Source organism: Scyliorhinus canicula, chromosome 6, assembly GCF_902713615.1.
Source record: "Scyliorhinus canicula chromosome 6, sScyCan1.1, whole genome shotgun sequence".
Lineage (NCBI taxonomy): Eukaryota > Metazoa > Chordata > Chondrichthyes > Carcharhiniformes > Scyliorhinidae > Scyliorhinus > Scyliorhinus canicula.
In genome coordinates, this window is record NC_052151.1 from 164,177,205 (window position 1) to 164,191,769 (window position 14,565).

Below are 14,565 nucleotides of genomic sequence, written 5' to 3' on the forward strand. Positions count from 1 at the left end.
AGATCGCAGTGGGCAGCCACAGGCGGCCAACTTACCTACACTCAAGTATCGTGTCAAATGTTCCTCTCGATGTGGCAGCCTCAGGCTGTGCAGACTGCAGCATGGTGAAAGGGGAGTGCAGCCCTGTCCCTTTAGGATGGGGCTAGTTTAGGAACAGTCATTGAGGGCAGGCATTTAAACTGCAGATTTAGATTGAACACATAGCAGGCAACATATTTAATAAGTGTTCTAAATGTATGCAGATGTTTTTAAAACTTTATTAAAATTCTTTTATGTAGGCATTACAGTTGTTAATGGTTCTTTCAAAGTAATTTTTAATTTTTTTAATGATTAAATGTGATTATTCATAAGTGAATATAGGATTATTTGTTCAGGTTATTTGTTTTAAATCTGTGAAAGAATTTAAATGTTCACTTTATTATTATGTAGCTTTACATGTGGCATACTTAAAAATGTTTGTATATTTTAGGTTGGATTATGGTCATAAGATTTTAAAAGTGCCCCAGGGCTTTTTGCTGTCACTGTCCTTGCAACATCTGATATTTTTTGGATTTATGTTTATCAAATCAAGTCATAGAATCATAAAATCACTGCAGTGCAGAAGAAAGCGATTTGAGTGCAACACAGTGGCGCAATGGTTAGCACTGTTGCCTAGCGGCACAAAGGACCCAGGACGTTCCCAGCCATGGGTCACTGTCCGATCGTGTTTTACACATTCTCCCCGTGTCTGTATTAAAAAAAAGAAGAAAGACATTCGGCCCATTGAGTCTGCACTGACGCTCCAAAAGAGCACCTTACCCAGGCCCGCGACCCCGCCCTACCCCGTAACCCCACCTAACCATTGGACACTAAGTGGCAATTTAGCAAGGCTAATCTGGGGACTGTGGGAGGAAACCAAAGTGCCCTGAGGAAGTGGAAATGGCACAGTGCTTAGCACCGCTGCCTCACAGCGTCAGGGTCCAATTCCGGTCTTGGATGACTGTCTGTGTAGCGTTTGCACATTTTTCCCCATGTCTGTGTGGGTTTCCTCTGGGTGCCCTGTTTTCCAAACATGTGCAGGTTAGGTGGATTGGCCATGCTAAATTACTCCTGAGTATCCAGGGATGTAGGTTAGGTTCCGGAGATAGGCGGACAAGTAGGCCTAGGTAGGGTACTCTTTTAAAGGATCAGTGCAGACTTGCTGGGCCAAATGGCCTCCTTCTGCACTGTGGGTATTCTATGATTCTATTCTATCGTTCTTGGAAACCCATGCAGACACGTGGCAAATATGCAAAGACCACACAGTCACCCAAGATCTGAATTAAATACGAGTCCCTGATATTGTGAGGCAGCAGTGCAAACTAGTGTGCCACTGTGTTACCCATGGATTATTATGTATATGCCTTGTTTACTTCAATTATCATATTAATTTATAATTATTGCATAATTAAATGTTGTGTTTGATGTTTCAGTAAGACATTTGTAGAAGCTTGTATAATTTAATGTAAAACATTTATTAACAAAAATAATTTGATAAATACAAAACTTTGAAACTAATTAATATTTAATTCAATGTTTAACTTTATCAGCTGAACAATGCCATAAAATTACCTCAACTTTTACTAATTTCTTGCGATAAAATATATTTCCTCACTTAAACATAAGGGTCAATAAAATATATTTTCCATATAAACATAACGGCTCTGTTAGTAAAGAGGAGGGAGGGAAGAAGGAGAGAGGGAGGGAAGAGGGGATGAAGGAGCGAAGATAGATGGAAGGGGAGGGTTTTGATATAACAATTGTTAATATTACAAGCTCAAAGTCCGAAAGCAGCAGCTGCTGAAGTACAGTGTCGTGGCACACATCTCCTCTGGCATCAATTTGGGATGTCCTTTGGCAGTATACTCTTAGGGGTTCTTAATGGATTTGCTGCAATACCTGTCAGAGAGATAGTTCACATTAGCTTATAGGTGGCTTGCCTATGTCAACTGAGGCATTAAACTTTGTTAAAGCATTTGAAGTAATCACTGAGGCTTGTAAGGATGAACGTTACTTCAGGGAGACTTTTAAACAACAGAGCTTAAAATACATTGCACAATCCAAATGTACTTTAGCTCTGAATCAGCTGGGAGGACTGGTATGCTAACGTTAGTGTCCTTGAAGGAGTTGATAGCACCAGCATTGAGGCCATGATCAACTCCACTGGGCCGGCCATATGCTTAGGATGTCAGAGTCCCGATCTTCTTCACCCAGCTCAAGGAAGGATCTCGAATAAGGGAAGGACAAAGGGCGCTCTTCAAAGACACCTCGTATGCTTACCTCAAGAAGTGGAACACAGCGTAAATGCATGGGAGACCTTTGCTGAGAAGAGACCTATTTGGAGGAACCTCCTGATTGAAAGGTTATAATTCTTCGAGAACACCCGACGACAAGAGGAGGCCCAGAACAGGAGTCTGAGAAAGGAATACTCGCAACTTAGCATCCAAAGACCGATCCCACCTTTTGGAAACACCTGCTAACTGAGTGATTGAAGGTGCGGTTCAGGATTTGGCTCATCAACTACGCCAAGACCCACAGAACCCACGACCAGTAACACTAAGTATCTTAGGCGGAAAATCATACCCGTTAGCAAGTGATCACTGCATTCTATACACCACGTCAAAGTCCAACAGGTTTGTTTCAAACACTAGCTTTCGGAGCACTGCTCTTTCCTCAGGTGAATGAAGAGGTATGTTCCAGAAACATATAAAGTGAGTTAATAATAATAACTTATTGTCACAAGTAGGCTTCAATGAAGTTACTGTGAAAAACCCCTAGTCGCCACATTCCGGCACCTGTTCAGGGAGGTTGATATGGGAATTGAACCCGCGCTGCTGGCTGTGTTCTGCATTACAAGCCAGCGATTTAGCCCACTAGGGCTAAAATAAAGATTTTTAAAATAATTTGATTTGTTATGAGGATTTTATTTCATGAAAAGACCTATAATATATAGAATGCATGATGTGGAGATGCTGCCGTTGGACTGGGTGAGCACAGTAAGAAGTCTAACAACACCAGGTTAAAGTCCAACAGGTTTGTTTCAAACACTAGCTTTCGGAGCACAGCTCCTTCCTCAGGTGAATGAAGGGGTATGTTCCAGAAACATATATATAGACAAAGTCAAAGATGCAAGACAATGCTTAGAATGCGAGCATTTGCAGGTAATTAAGTCTTTACAGATCCAGAGATAGGGGTAACCCCAGGTTAAAGAGGTGTGAATTGTCTCAAGCCAGGACAGTTGGTAGGATTTTGCAAGCTCGGATGGTGGGGGGTGAATGTAATGCAACATGAATCCAAGGTCCCGGTTGAGGCCGTACTCATGTGTGTGCAACTTGGCTATAAATTTCTGCTCACTGATTTTGCGTTGTCGTGCCTCATGAAAGCTGCCTTGGAGAACGCTTACCCGGAGATCAGAGGCTGAATGCACTTGACTGCTGGAGTGTTCCCCGACTGGAATGGAACATTTCTGCCTGCCGACTGTTGCGCGATGCCCATTCATCTGTTGTCGCAGTGTCTGCATGGTCTCGCCAATGTACCACGCTTCGGGATATCCTTTCCTGCAGCGTATGAGGTAGACAATGTTGGCAGAGTCACACAAGTATGTACCGCGTACCTGGTAGGCAGTGTTCTCCATTGTAATGGTGGTACCCATATCGATGATCTGGCACGTCTTGAGGTTGCGGTAAGGTGGCACTCATCTCCGTCAAGGACGGTCACCTCAGCACTTCGCTTTACCACAAGCCCAGGGATAACCTCATGATGCTCCACTTCTCCTGCTTCCACCCTAAACACATGAAAGAAGCCATCACCTATGGACAAGCCCTCCGTAAACATAATATCTGCTCAGACGAGGAGGAGTGTAGCAGACATCTACAGATGCTGCAATGTGCCCTCGGATATGGCGCTCGACTCATCGATCGACAGTTCCAACGCGCCACAGCAAAACACCGCACCGATCTCCTCAGAAGACAAACACGGGACACAACTGACAGAGTACCCTTCATCTTCCAGTACTTCACCGGAGCGGATAAACTACGACATCTTCTTCGCAGCCTTCAACACGTCATCGATTAAGGTGAACATCTTGCCAAGGCCATCCCCACACCCCCACTACTTGCCTTCAAACAACTTTGCAACCTCAAACTACCCAGTTTTCAGAACAGCGACCACGAACCCACGCAACCCTGCCATAGCAATCTCTGTAAGACATGCCAGATCATCGATATGCCATATTAAAGCTGGAGAATGATAGAACGCTTTGGGTCATAGCGATTTGACACTAGGGCTGTAGCTCATCAAACGTTTTTGAGTTAGGGGCACCTGGAGAGGTCAGGCGTTTTATTACACTGAATGTCAGGGCCCTGCATGTTGTCAGCAGAATTGCTTTCTGTTTCTCAAGTCCCGCAATGTTTTCAGCCCAGAAGAAGTAACGCATGCGCTCCGTGTATTGGGCCCAGTCTTCTCCATTACCGTCATACGGTTCGAGATTGCCGAAGAGAGGCATGTTGTTTCTTACCAGTGGAGTTGCTCACATTCAACTCTGAAGGCTGTTTGGAAAAGCTTATTTTGAGTCCTCGACACCAACGTAATAACCTCACCAAGGCCAGTCATCTAACTCCCTTCATTAAAGTGACAAAAATGGATGCTTACAACACGCGCGTCCTAGCTGGGGATCTACGGCACCGGCCCGGTTTTAAACTCCCACCATGCATCTCGTATTAGGCGAGTCTCCACCCATTCATTAGGGGAATTCGTTTTCCACAAAGCTAACTGGAGATCTATTGGAAATCCCCCATGTCCTTTGTGGTCACCAAAACACAGACCTTCCGTTTTGCTCTTCCTGTCCTCTTCTCCCTTCAACTGGCCTAAAAACTCCTACATTTCCATCCTCCTTCTACTCCGGTGAAAGGCCATTAATCTGAAACATGGACTCTGCTTCTCCCCATGGATGCTGCCTGGCCTGCTGAGTATTTCCAGCATTTTTGTTTTTATTTAGAATGTAGGGACTTGCCAGAGCTCTGTTGTAACTGCCCTGACAGTTAACATGCACATTTCCTGCCAGCAATTTAATCCGAACTTGGCCGATGAACAGACTTCTTTTTGACACCTCTCCAGCCAGCTGCCATAGTGACCGCTGAGAATTTCATTCAGTGTTTTGTGAGCTGAGAGATGCAGAAGGTTTGAAACTTTCTCTGATTAAACTTAAAATTTCAATGCGGTAAATAGCTGACTTGGGCTACAAGAAAAGCATTCGTTAAAAACAACTGTGTCGCCCCTCATACTATCCCTCTACCTGCCACCTACTCACTAATTCTTTCTTTTTCCCTTCAATTTTTACCACTTTTTACCAATTCACCCTGTTCTCTATTTACGTTTACTATCCTATTGTCTATCTGTGTGCTTTGATGTCCTGCAGCTAACATGAGATTGACAAATTATTCATCCTGCCACTGAGAGGTTCAATGATGCAGAAATTATTTTATAGATAGCTGATGTAAAACCCCATGAGATGGAATATTAAAATTACTGCGGCAGTTGGGGGGAAAAAAGAAAATATCTAAAGATACTGAATGAGATTGATAGATTTTCACCAAATCTTTGTGACTCCATGAGCATAATTTCAAAGGAAAGGAATTTGTGTTGGCGTATATTGTCATGTTCTGTAGGCTGGCCGAAGTAAATGATGAACATTTAGTTTAAATAATTTATTGTAGAACAACTGTGATATGATATCTAGGATAAGGGTGGCATGTGGAACAGTGGTTAGCACTGGAACTACAGCGCTGAGGACCCGGGTTTGAATCCGGGCCCTGGGTCACTGTCCGTGTGGAGTTTGCATATTCTCCCCATGTCTGCGTGGGTTTCACCCCCACAACCCAAAGATGTGCAGGTTAGGTGGATTGGCCACGCTAAATTGCCCTTAAACGAGGGCAGTACGGTGGCGCAGTGGATAGCACTGCTGCCTCACGGCACCGAGGTCCCAGGTTTGATCCCGGCTCTGGGTCACTGTCCGTGTGGAGTTTACACATTCTCCCCGTGTTTGCGTGGGTTTCGCCCCCACAACCCAAAGATGTGCAGGGTAGGTGAATTGGCCACGGTAAATTTGCCCTTAATTGGAAAAAAAAATAATTGGGTACTCTGAATTTAAAAAAAGATAACTAGGATAAATAAAATAATAAACTATTAACACTAATCACCTTCTGCGGAACCATTGCAAAATAAGTCTATCCTCCAACTCCCAGACGACAGGGGTCAAATAATAGGTTTCCATTGCCACCTAGTGTTCGGAGGTTGTGCTTTTTTCAAAAACTCTTCCATTGTGGCATCATAGTTGAAGATGAAATGAAATGAAATGAAAATCGCTTATTGTCACGAGTAGGCTTCAAATAAAGTTACTGTGGAAAGCCGCTAGTCGCCACATTCCGGCGCCTGTTCGGGAAGGCTGTTACGGGAATCGAACCGTGCTGCTGGCTTGCCTTGGTCTGCTTTCAATGCCAGCGATTTAGCCCAGTGAGCTAAACAGATGGGGTGTTTAGGTTTTGAAATGCAGCAATACTACCTGTCTTATCTGGCTTGCCCATTGTGGGAGGGGGGGAATCCAGATTGTGACATCCTATTAGATCATGTTAGATCTTGCGAGGCGGGACAAGCATTGGCAATCCCGGGAGAGGCCTCTCCTGGGATCAACTGGCTGCATCCAGTCCCGATTCCGGCGGGACACAGGCAGTAAGTTGCACCCAAGGTGTCAGACGTGGGATTTAAAATAGACTTTTAAACCCTGACAATGTTGCAGAGAAGCCACATCTCAGAAACGGACACAAATCTGCCAAAAAGGGGCAAGGTAAAGCAAAAATATACAGAAGGCTGCAAGTAAAATTCTGGGTGAGTGAACATGGGAGTAAACTTTCCACTCCATTCCCCAGTAGAAATGAAAGTAATATGTGGAAGAATTGGAAGTTTTTCAACTTGCAATGGGAAAACTACGAGCTGGCAACAGATCTAATTAACAAACTTGAACCGATGAGAGTAGCCATACTTCTCACACTGCAGGGGAAGGATTGTTATAACTTGTTTTCCACCCTAAATCATCTGATGAACACAGGAAAAAGATGAATGAGATTTTGAAAGCCTTGAACCAACACTTTGAACCTCGAGTAAATGTTATTTATGAGCACTATTCAACACAAGCTCAAAATGTAAAGGAAACCATTGATTAGTATGTAACTGCTGTAACACAGCCTTGCAGAATCATGTGAATTTGGACAGCCAAAAGATGATCTGATTAGATAGAACAGTCTTGAGCATATGAGAGCCCTCAGTGAGAACAAGTCCACAGAAAGAGGAGACACCTAAGCTCAAGAAAGCGATAGATGTGTGTAAAAATACAGAAGTTGTAAAATGTCAGTTGGAGCATGTGTCTGACAGTGCAGACCAGGAGATACATTTGTTGAGTGACATCACAGGCTGAAAGGGCAGAGCAATCATAGACAAAGGGCAGGATGCAAATACTGCAGAGGACATTATACAAAGGAAAGGAAGGATTCCCCAGCATGGGGAAATCAGTGTTTTAAATGCAAGAAGCCAAATCATTTTGCATCTATGTATTTTGATAGAAAGAATCAAAAACAAGCCTATACAGGTAGCCACAGGAGAGATATAAGCAGATGGGTCTGATGAGGTACTGTACACAATGCAAAGGTTGGTTCTGTCAAGTCCAGAGGTGACAAATGGTTTGTCACTGTTAACCCTGAATGTGTCACTTGTGGTTTACCACGTGTTGCAGCAAGCACACAAAACCATTGATCACTGAACAGATCCTAGAGGAGTACAAAGATATATTCACAGGGTCCGGATGTCTACCAGGAGAGTATCATCTAGAAGTACAAGAAAGTGTAAGACCAATTCGATATCTGCCCTCAGGTCAAGCTTAAAGACAAGGTAGAAGAGCTGGAAAAGGGGGAGTAATCAAGAAAGTGACAACTCTGACAGACTGGATTAGCAGCATGGTAGCAGTGAAACAACCTGGAAAGCTGTGAGCATTCTTAGACTCAAAGGATATAAATAAAGCACTGAAGCGATATAGTTACCCCATGCCAACGATTGAAAGAATTCAGTCGAGTCTGAGAGAGGCACGCAAAGTGCTTTACTGACAAACACAAGCAATTAAATTAAAGACCCCGGGCCGGGCCGGAGAATCGCCGGGACCGGCACGAATCGTGCCACACCTCCCCGAAGCCGGTCTGCCGATTCTCTGGAGAATGGAGAATCGGTGCCATTGGCGCCGGTGCGGTCGGCATGGCGCCGGTCGGGGGCCGCTCTACGCAGCCCCCTAGGCGATTCTCAGCCCGGGATGGGCAGAGCGGTCAGGCCAAAAAAGCCGAGTACCGCCGGCGGCATTCAGATCTGCTCTTAGCCGGCCTTCTGGAGAGGCGTGGGTCGCTCCAGTGCCATGCTGGCCCCCTGTATGGGGTCAGAATTTCTGCTCCTGAGGGCATGTTGACGCTGTTGAGAAATGCTACGGCGTTTACGACGGCTTCAACATTTAGCCTCAGGATCACAGAATCCCGCCCCATATTGAACAGTGCAGAACTTGTAATAAGTACCAAGCTAAATAAGCTAGAGAGTGGCTCATGATGCAAGGCATCCCAGGTAGACCATGGATGAAGCTGGAAGTAGACCTCTTCACCACAGCAGGAATTGACTATTATGTTATTGTTGACTACTATTCTGACTAATGGGATGGAAACCCGTTGACTTCAACAATGATAGGAGAAATGGTTGAATGCCAGGAAGCACACCTCATACATTCCAGACATAGAGATGAATGAGAATGGCCCTCGGTTCACAAGCGAAGAATTCAACAGTTTCAGAAACGATTGGGAAATTCCACACTACAAATCATCTCCACATTATATCCAGCCAAATAGAAAAGCTGCAGTGGCAGTGAAAATTGACAAAGGACTCATTAAGGAATAAGCAAAATCTAACACAGGTGTATACAAGGTAATCCTAGAGTGGAGAAGCACACTATCTGAAGGCATGGAAAGTAGCCCATTCCAAGGACTAATAACACACCACTCACCAACTACTATTCAAATAGCAAAAAAGTTACTGAAGCCAGAAATAGGAACAGCAGGAGTGAAAAAATAAAGGTGAAATGGCGCAACGGTAAATATAGCCCTCCATAGGGAGAGGGTCATGACTGGACAGTCACCTGCCAGTGACAACCTGCCAGTGACAACCTGCCAGTGCCAACCTGGTAGTGCCAAACTGGCAATGCCTGGACAGGCCTTTTGGAAAGCTCCATTGGGGCGGTCCCCCTTATGTGTAGAGGATGGTTGCCGGTGCTCGTGAGGGTTGCGGAACCTTGCCCCAATCTTCATGGGCGGCAGTTGATCCGGTGCTCGTGAGGGGTGGACGGTTGCCCTGACACTTGTGGGGGGAGGGGAGAGGAGGGAATGAAAGGGAGGGGGAATGCGGGGGAGGGGGAGTGTTGTTTTAGTGCAGATTGGGGCACACTTTAAAGATGGCTGCCTAATCCCTGTAGACCCAGCGTTGACAACTCTATCAGGCCCTAACCCGCCAACATGATGACGAAAATCACCCCAGAGTGCCAGAGAATCTGTGCAGCTGAAGAGCTACATGTCAGTTTTCCCACCCCAGCCAGCCAGCGCAAAGTTCCACCCCATGTGTTTTAGATGTAATGTCAATGTTATGGGCGGGGTTCTCCGGCCGCACCCGCCCGGTGACCGGAAATTCCCACCCAAGGTCAATGGTCCATGCCCCACCCATGGCGGCCTCGTGGTGGGCAGGGCAGAAGAATCTGGCCCAATGTCTCTGTTTTGCAGCAATCATATCATGCATGGGGCACAATTACCTTAAAGCCCAAAACCTTTCCTCACCTGCTAGATAGATAATAATTTAATTTCAGAAGCATGCAGCATAGGACCTGCCGATAATGACACAATTCCCTCCTTCCTTCCTTCCCTTTTGAGTGCTCAGTATTTCCAAAATAGAGGATGTGGCAATGCTGCTGTGTTACATGTGACGTACAGCTGCTCCACACTGACACAACTTTGTGCAGAATATTGTGTTGTAGTGAATGCCAATGACATTTCACCTCAGGATGTAGATTCATATCCAAACAAACTGGAAAGTTATCTCTATGGAGCCAACTTTGTGAAATCAATCCCACAGTGAGGAACCTCAGTTGTCAGAACTTTATATTTGGAAATTATGTTGGCATACGGATATAAAATTGGCCCATACCTTTTACATGGTCTTCTTTGAAATGAGCTCGGACATTCTCAATTGTACTCCGCGTCAACTGCAAGTTTATCAAGGAATTGCTGCAAATTAAATATATATTTATTAATAAGTATAACATCATTTGAGTTCAATCTAAATGTTAAAAGCAACTTAATAGACGAAAAGCAACAGTTACAAAATATTCTTAGTCATCTGGTTTTTATGTTGCAAGATTTCTTTTTGCCCACAGCTTTTTGATACTTTTGATCAGGCCCTTCTTCCTCCTACAAGTCTGTTCCAATGCTGTATCTTCTGTCATAATTTTGCTGTTGTCTACTCTAATATTGATGGGGATAATTTGGGACGTGTGAATATTTGCAGGTGTTTTGTTCGAAACTAATTCTCTAGAGGGGCTGGACAAAGATGTCCCCTAATGCCATCCACCTATGTCCTAATCTGGGTTTCAGGTTTGCGATCAGGAACGAGAGTTATTTGGGATGTACCATCTCCTTGAACTCCTTCTCCAGATTTTCTATTACCATCATCAATGTAATCCATCTCTCTCACCAAAATATTAGTACATTAATTATGTTTGATAAGTGACTCAGCAATGTATTGGCTGTTGGATTACTTAGTGTGTTAATAATAACACAAACAGACATTTTAAATTATCATAAAGCAATCTATTTTTGAATTTGGTTTATATAATGTGATACTGTTAAAACCAATATTTTGTCGTTTAACTTTTTTTACTTTGGTTATGCACAAGAAGTTCTGAAAGCATTCTTTCACTGCTAAAATGTCAGGAATCAAAAAACAAATTCTGAGTTAGTGGCAACACAATAGAAAGGAGTGGATAAAATATTCCCCAGGGCTAAGGCCTAAGGCCTAATATGAATAAATTATATATTAACAGTGACCTTTTAAAAAAAAATGCATTCTCTGCATTTGGACATTGATGGCAAGGCCAGCAGTTTTGCCTTTCTCCAAATACTCTTGAGAAAGTGGTGAGCTACCTTCTTGAACATTTTATTGTAGTGCTGTTAGGGAGGATGTTGGAAGATTACATCCTGGTGATGATGAAGAAAAGGCAATCAATTTCCAAGTGAAGATACTATGTGACTTGGAGGGGAACGTGCAGGTGGTGGTGTTCCCCTGTGCCTGCTGCCCTTGCCCTCCACATGATAGAGGTCACAGGTATCAAATTTATTTTTGAAGGAGACGTGGCAAGTTGCTGCAGTGCATCTTGTAGATAATACACCGTGAGCCATAATAGAGGGAGTACGTGTTTAAGATGTTGGATACTTTCCTGGATGGTGTGGAAGCTCTACTCATCCAGGCATATGACAAGTATTCCATCATACTTCTCACTTGTGCCTTGTAAATGATGGAAAGTCTATGGGATGTCAGGAGGTGAATTACTCATCAGAATAGAGGAATATTGTGTCCAGTTCTGGTCGCCTCATTATAGGAGGATGTGGATGCTTTGGCGAGGGTACAGAGGAGATTTACCAGGATGCTGCCTGGACTGGAGGACATGTCTTATGAAGAAAGGTTGAGGAAGCTAGGGCTTTTCTCACTGGAGCAAAGAAGGTAGAGAGGTGACTTGATAGAGGTGCACAAGGTGATGAGAGGCATGGATAGAATGGATAGCCAGAGACTTTTCCCCAGGGTGGAAATGGCTGTCACGAGGGGACATCATTTTAAGGTGTTTGGAGGAAGGTGTGGGGAAGATGTCAGAGGTAGGTTCTTTACACAGAGAGTGGTGGGTGTGTGGAATCCACAGCAGAGGTGGTGGAGTCAGAGTCATTAGGGACATTTAAGCGACTCTTAGACAGGCACATGGACAGCAGTAAATTGAAGGGATGTAGGTTAGGTTGATCTTAGATTAGGATAAATGGTCGGCACAACATCGTGGGCTGAAGGACCTGTACTGTGCTGTGCTGTTCTATGTAATACCTAGCCTCTGATCTGCTCTTAAACCACAGTATTTATATGGCAGTTCCAGTTAAGGTGGATGCTAATTGTGGAGAGATTAGATAATGTAAATGCCATTGAATGCCAAGGTTATGGGGTTAGACTCCCTTCTATCAGAGATAACCATTGCTCCTTGTGTTCACAAATATTACTTTCCTCTTCGCGCAGGCCTCAATGTTATACTCGTCTTGCTACATATAGACACGGGGCGGGATTCTCTGACCCCCCGCTGGGTGAGAGAATCACCGGGGGTCGGCGTGAATCCCGCCCCCGCCGTCCTCCTAATTCTCCCGCCCCCCCCAAAAATTGCCCCGCCGTGAGTCGCGCCGCCCACCTCTGAGAATGGCGGGGTCTGGCACGACTCAGTGGGCCCCGGGGTTGACCGAATTCTCCGGCCCGCGGTGGGCCGGTCCCGCCGGTGTAAATTAGAGAAGGTCCCTTACTGGCGGAACCTGGCAGCGCGGGCGGGCTCCAGGGTTCCTGGGGGGTCACGGGGGGATCTGGCCCCGGAGGGGTGCCCCCACAGTGGCCTGGCCCGTGGTTGGGACCCACCGATCCGCAGGCAGGCCTGTGCTGTGGAGGCACTCTATTGTTCCGCACCGGAGGTCCTCCACCATTCCTGGTGCGGAAGCAAATCCCTCTACACATGCGCGGGGATGACGCCAGCACGCGCTGGTGCTCCCACGCATGCGCCAACTCGCGCTGGCCGGCGGAGGCCCTTCGGCACCGGTTAGCATGGCGCCAAGCTTCTTTGCTGCTGGCCAGCCGGGCGCCAATCACTCCGGGGCGGGCTTAGCCCCTGAAGGTGCGGAGGATTCCGCACCTTTGGGGTGGCCCGACGCTGGAGTGGTTCACGCTACTCCATCCCGGAGGGACCCCCACCCCACCGGGTAGGGGTGAATCCCGCCCACGGTCTGCTTCATTATCTGAGGAATTTCAAATATACTGAACAATATGCAATTGTCAACAAGTATTCCATCCCCCTTCTGACCTTATGAACGGGAGGTCATTGATGAAGCACGTGAGGATGGTTGAGCAGAGGAGAAACTTCTGCCCTGCTGAACTTCAGTAGTGATGGGCTGAGATGATTGGCCTCCAACCACCACAAACAGCTCCAGCCTGGTGGAAAGTATTCCCCTGAGAATTAGGATAATTGCCTTGGATTCGGGAAACCTGTGCCCTGGCATGGGACTGAAATTTTCTCCCCGCTGTGGACAGCCGGTAAATACCTCCCTTAGATTTCTTTCAGCACTGGGGAGCTGAACCCAGAGATTGGGCCTCTATTTTGAAAGAGTACCCCAATCTCTAAGTGAGCTGTGGGTCCCCCACATCCCCCATTCATGAGCAATGTCACCCACCACACACTTGGGCACTACACTACACCTTCCCCTTCTCCAAGTGATGCCACTCCACTATGGGGTCCGTGGGGGCCACCCCACTTCAGGCTCCCCACACTCCCTTACAGGTCCCACTCCAGGACTCCCCCCCCCGTCACAACCCTAACTTCCAGAGGCCCCTAGTTACCTGCCATGCACCCCCACAGCTTTCAAACCCTCCTCCACCTTCCTTTCATTGGCTTGGCCCCTATCGGGCCCTAACCCTTGGCAGTACCACCCTGGCACCCAGGCACTTTAGTTTGGCAGTGCCACATGGGCACCTTGGCAGTGCCAGGGTGCCAGTCCCAAGATGGAAGCTGGGCAATGCCAAGGTGACCATTCTGGGGGAGGGCCAAGGGGAACCCTGCACTATCCCCAACCACCCAGGGGCCTCCAATGGCCCAGGAGACCCCCCGGGTTACCGTTCCACCTGGTCCACATTTGTGTGGACCAGAACTGAATGGCGGTCAGCTGCGGCCTCGCTGGGGAAGCTGGCAGATCCTGGGAGGCCGGTCCTAGTTAAGGTACACCTAAGGAGGTTTAAATTTAGTCACGTCCTTTTTTGGCAGGATCCAATTCCAACACATTGCGGGCCTTGGGTATATCCCGTGAGGTGTGAAGGCTGCTGGGAATCCACCGAAAGAGCTTTACAGGATATACTGGCCGAGGTTCATTGTCGTTCGAGTGCAACGTGGCCAGTAGATCATGCCCTACTATTCAAGAAACCCATGCAATGATTTAAAATCCTCCTTAATTGGTTGATATCTCATAAAAACCATCAAATGTCTATCCAGACAAACAGCAAAGACAGTTAATTCTTTCGTAGCCTCTTCAAACTGTCAATCAAGCAGAACTAAGAATCCCCTGATGAGATAATTGTAGTTTTTGAAACTCAGACAAAGAATACTATCGCACCTGCATGACCAGATGGTAATGCTCTGTTATA

At 46.1% G+C, this 14,565-nt stretch overlaps 1 protein-coding gene across 4 annotated transcripts in view; it reads left to right on the forward strand.

Annotated features, from left to right (window-relative positions):
• dlgap2a (discs, large (Drosophila) homolog-associated protein 2a) overlaps positions 1–14,565 on the forward strand; it is a 1,284,003-nt gene that overhangs the window by 599,563 nt on the left and 669,875 nt on the right. The gene's annotated exons all lie outside the window — the stretch shown is intronic.